Raw genomic sequence first — 5,714 nt, forward strand, 5'->3', positions numbered from 1 at the left:
AAATAAGCCATCATAATATGGTATTGCATATTCATAATCAATCAACACTTACTATTTATACGTAAAGTGTGCATTCTGTGTGCAGATGCCCCACTCTTTTTACCTCAAGTCCAACAGCGACCACAACCACGTTCCTTCAAGTAGTCTTACCGGGCCCTAAACAATAGCACATAAACAAACATTCTTAGAATATTATAACCCAAGCCAAGTATCATTCAATCAATCCTAATCTTTCTAAACCCTGGTGAATTCTTAAAGTGTCCTTAAGAAAGTTCTAAAAGTTCCCAAGAACTCAAGGAGGAAGTCCCCAAAAAACCTCACTTAAAACAACTTCAAAATGACCTTAAAACTCTCAAAAAGGTCTCTGTCGCGACCTAGGGCTAAGACACTACCATTAGAGCATTGTGGCACTATTCAAACCAAGATTCCAATGTAATCAGAATGTTGTGGCTCTCATACGTGGGGCTGGTTCGAAATCTGCTCACTGACTCAACTTTGAATAACCATAACTTTCTTAATTTAAATACATTTTCAACGATTCTTTTTGGGGTTTTCTCATAATAAATCTCTCTTTATGATCATGCAACTCTCATAATTAAACAAGATACAATAAACTCACGCACAATCCCTAAAGTCTAGATTACAACATGTCTCATGCAATAACAACCATTCAAAGCTTCTGCCCCAAGCTTTATTCTAAAATCTTAAAACAATCATTCAATGACCTTAAATCAGATTCTAGCATATTTCTAACCCTCATAAAAACAAATCTAAACATAATAATGCATTAAAAATCAAACACTAAGCCCTTTATCTCTTTACAACATTAATCACCACCAAAGCTTCATCAAAGCTTCAAGAACTCTAAAGAACTATAATGAAAACTTTAAAAAAAAAATTGAAAAACACTTGCCCAAAGTCTATTAAGCCACCGACCCTGAAATCTCCTCCTTGCTAGACGTTCCAAACTCTCCAAGGATGAAGATCACAATCCTTTCTTTCTTTTCTTTTCTTCTTCTCTTCTTCTTCCTTCTAGGGTTTTGGTCAAGAGTCTCTCTCTCTCTCTCTCTCCTCCCTCCCTCCCTTAAGACCTATTAAGCCCTAGAAAACTATAATGACCACAATTACTAACTTACTCTTAATGACCTATTAAGTGACCCAATCATCATGCCTTTATGGGTAATTTTACCTCAATTCTCTATTGTAACGCCCTACTACCTTAAAGTCGTTACCATGTGATTTATAAATGTGTCATTAACTCGCTAATTGAGGTTTTAGGTTAAAAAGTGTGAATAAATCAAAATAAAGACTCATTTGACGAACATTAATTATAAAAGATTCAAAAATTCATTAAAGTCATAAAAGTTATACATTGGGATCCCAAAATATTGTTTCAAAAATATATTACAATTCAAAAGTTTCAATATAGTCGACCTAAGCGACAAAATCAACCATTTACAGTAAATTCTTCAAACAACCCTGGCCGTGGCAGTCAGGTAGGCCGAACATGTACACGTCGTTCCATGCTCTCCAACTCATGGTTGGTCGACCTTTCCTTTGCCCTTACCTACACCATTGAGCACTTGTGAGCCGAGGCCAACCAAGAAAACTCCACAAAAGCACATCACAATTCAATCTAGTAATAAACAACTTAAGTAGATAATTGATTAAACATATAATAGCCTATGCAAACCCAGGTGATTTACCAAGCACTGGGTCACAGTCTTCACCGAGTAGGTGAATACAACACCCTTCGAGGGTCTCGCCCTAGCGTCCTGCATTCAACATGCTTAATGTCGATCTCAACCCTTGCCGTCCCCAGCCTTCATCGTTCCCAGCCTTTGTCGTTCCCGTCCTTCACCGTTCCTGGCCTTCACAGATTATTCACAAACATGGCATAACAAGTCATAAACATCTACATAAAACATTAAACATTAAACATTAAACATTAAACATTAAACATAGATATTCGGGCCATGCCCTGCTCTACGAGCATAATCAATTTTCTTACCTGCGTCCCGAGCTAATTGATTAATGCAATCCCGAGCATGATCCCCTAACCTCGAGCCTTGACGCAAAACCTAGTCACAATGCATCAAAAAATGGACATCCAACAAGCCCTAACCAATTAAAAACTTCTGATTAAAATACTAGCCTTCGGGGCCTCAAATTATACTAAAATGGGTAGTAGAATCCTTCCCGAGCCCTAAGATTTGGGTTCCCAAGCTTAAAACACTATTTTGGTCATTTTCCCTAGTTTGAGTCGCGACCCACCCTCTAGGATCGCAACCCGCTGCAAGTCGGAGAGCTTTGGCTCTCTCATCTGGGGAAAAGGGCACCGACATGCCCTGCCTGCGCCGCGGCAAAATCAGAGGCTTCCCACGCCTCTTCGCACACACGAGTCGCGACGCAAGAAGAACAGGGCCGCGGCTCGAGCCTAAAACCCAGAAATCCTCATGCATTTTTACGAGCTGAACTTTTTAGAATCCACCCAAATCAAAGCTTTAAGGAAGAATTCAGTTTACAACTCATATCAAAGCATCACAACTAACATAGATACCCCAAAACTTACCCAAGAAACTCATGAAATCCCAAAAATCATATCCTAAGTTCAACCCCATGAAACCTCTAAACCATAACGGAAAACTCAGTAAAGTCAGCAGAAATCCTTACCTAAATTGTGTGATTCTATCCTGAGCTAAACCCAATTACTTCTAGCTTCATTCCTTTTTGAATTCTAAGCCTTCTCCCTTTAATTCAACAAAAATTTCCTTTGTCCTTAAGAGAGAATGAGAGTGTCGAGAGAGAGAGAGAAAGGGAGAGAGAGAGATGAGGTGAGGGTGTGTTTTTGTTTCTCCCTAGTTCTAGAATTCTGATTAGCTTAAGTCTATCCTCAGCTGCATAATGTCCAAAATGCCCCTAATCGACTTAACCCTTCTAACACCACCAAGGAAAAAATTGTCTTTTGCCACATTCCCTCTAATTCCTCAAATAGTCCTATAAACCCCCAATTTAATCCTGACATACCCAAATAATTGCTAAATCACTACCCATTACCCAGTAACACGAAACACATGCTACATTCCCAAAATACCCCTAGGCTCACCCCGAGCTGGTTATTCGACCACGTTGTGACTATTTCACTATTTCGCTCCCTAGGACTGTGTCGGATCACACATCACAAGTAAATCTTCACAATATTGTGGTCTCAAGCACAACACATAAAATTTACATTTATGCCTTCAACGGGCCTAAATTACAATTATGCCCCTATTAACCAAAATGGGCCTACATGCATATTTAATTCACCTAAACATGCATTTCTAATCACATAATCATTTAATCCACATAATAACATAATTAAATCAATTATTTCCCTCCTGGCACGCTAATCAAGGCACTAAGCCTTATTAGCAAATTTGGGACGTTACAACTATCCCCTCCTTACAGAAATTTTGTCCTCGAAATTTACCTGAATAACTCAAGATATCAATCCTGCATATAAGTCTCAAGCTCCCAAGTTACCTCTTCCACCTTGTTGTTCCTCCACTACACTTTTACTAAGGCAATGATCTTTTTTCTCAAGACTTTATCTTTTCGGTCTAGAATTTAAACCAGCCTCTCCTCATATGACAAATCTTAATCCAACTCTAGGTTTTCATAACTCAACACATGCGTAGAACCTGATACGTACTTCCGAATCATGGACATATGAAATATGTTGTGAACCCTTGATAAGGCTGGAGGCATTGCCAATTTATAAGATACCTCCCCAACCCGCTCCAGAATCTCAAAAGAATCGACAAATCTAGGACTTAATTTGCCTTTCACTCCAAATCACTTTACTCCTCTCAAAGGAGAAACTTTGAGGAACACATGGTCACCGACTTGAAACTCTACACTCTTGCATCTCAAGTCTAAATAATTGTTCTGTCGACTCTGGGAGGCCAGAATTCGAGCTCTAGTCTTTTCAATCGCCTCATTGGTCCTCTGAACAACCTCATGACCTAAGTACTTTTTCTCACCCATCTCATCCCAATGGATAGGTGATCTGCACTTCCTCCCATATAACATTTCATACGGAGCCACTCAGGTGGTCACCTAATAGCTATTATTATATGAAAACACAATCAAAGGGAGACACTTATTCCTAGATCCCTCAAAATCTAGTACACAGGCCTGTAACATATTCTCTAGTATCTGAAGGTGGGGTCCCTATGAGATACTATCGACCTCGGAGCCTCATGAAGTCGCACAATTTCCTTAACATACAACTCAGGATACTGCTCCACCGTATGAGTTGTTTTAACATGAAAAAAGTGGGCTGATTTGATGTACCTATCCACAATCACCCACACATAATCATACTATCCTACTGTCTTTAATAATCCAACCATGAAGTCCATGGTGATATTTTTTATGATTGGTTAAATATAAATGATAAGTGTTAAAATACAAGCAATACAAGCAAGGTATAAACATTTAGTAGAATTTACATAGTGAAGATGTGAATTTGAGTTCCAAATTGTAGGCACTAATAAAATGTAAATTTGGGTCCAAAGTGATACATAAAAGTATCTAAGGGTTCCCAAAAAGTTTGGTGGAATTTGGAGCCTTTCGGGGACATTTGGACGTGTCCAAAGTATAAGGAGGTGGTGATACGTCGCCACCCAAGAGGCGACACATCGCCTACTCTATTACATGGATTTACGTAAATGCTCTAAATTACATGTGTTACAAGTATAATCTTATTGGTTGGACCTAATGATGGTACCTACTCTATATATGGGTCAAAAATAGTGATTTGGGAGACTTGATCACTCTCTCCAATATCTCTCTACCCTCTCTCTCTCTAGCTCCAAGAATCTTTAGTTTTCTCCAATAACTCTCCAAGAAAGTTCTTTACTTAGAGAGTTGAAGGCTTGTTCAATCCCAATCCTCATTTCCTCAAAGAGAAGGCCTCAAGTGTCAATGGTGGCTAGGAAATAGAGTATCAGGACAACGTTTCTCAACGCATATAAGCCTTGGTTTTGTAGTTTTGATTTTCTTGAAGGATTTGCTCAAAGAAAGTGGTGGTCTTGCATAGGGTTTTAAAGCTCCATCAAAGAGTGAAGAACTCCATTGATCTACTTGGGTTTGCAATTTATTTCTCAATCTTAGTCTTTGTTGACCCAAATTTTGTGTAGATTCAATTTTTTTGTGATGGTGTTATTTCACTCTCTCCCAACATTCTAGTACTCTATAATCTGAGATAGCATATCATGGAAGAATCTAACTCTCTTTCGGCTTTGAGATTCAGACACAAGACTTTGTTAGATTAGATAAATATGATGAAACTAACTTTGTTCGTTGGCAAGACAAAATTACATTATTATTCCCCACTTTGAAGGTTTTCTATGTATTGGACTAAGACCTAAAAGCCTTTGAAGAGCCCAAGGAATATAATACTCAAGAAATTGTCAAAGAAATGAAGAAGTGCGAAGAAGATAAATTGATTGGTAGGGGTCACATCCTCAATGCTCTATCGGATAGACTCTATGATCTCTACACCAACACCGCCAAGGACATTTGTGAGACCTTGGAAAAGAAGTACAAAGCGGAAGAGGAAGGTACAAAGAAATTTCTTATTACTCAATACATGGAATTTAAATTTTATGATGATAAACCCCTTCTCCCTCAAATTCATGAGCTGCAAATTATGGTGAATAAATTGT

General features: G+C 38.5%; 1 long non-coding RNA gene across 1 annotated transcript; it reads right to left on the reverse strand.

Annotated features, from left to right (window-relative positions):
* Window positions 1–1,074: 1,074 nt before the first annotated feature.
* LOC133834763 (uncharacterized) lies at window positions 1,075–4,199 on the reverse strand. Its single transcript, XR_009893430.1, has 3 exons — window positions 2,012–4,199; window positions 1,707–1,871; window positions 1,075–1,567 (listed from the first exon to the last, which is right to left on the reverse strand). It is a non-coding gene; the product is annotated as an uncharacterized LOC133834763 (long non-coding RNA).
* Window positions 4,200–5,714: the final 1,515 nt, after the last annotated feature.

Source organism: Humulus lupulus, chromosome 5, assembly GCF_963169125.1.
Source record: "Humulus lupulus chromosome 5, drHumLupu1.1, whole genome shotgun sequence".
In the NCBI taxonomy this organism is placed as follows: domain Eukaryota; kingdom Viridiplantae; phylum Streptophyta; class Magnoliopsida; order Rosales; family Cannabaceae; genus Humulus; species Humulus lupulus.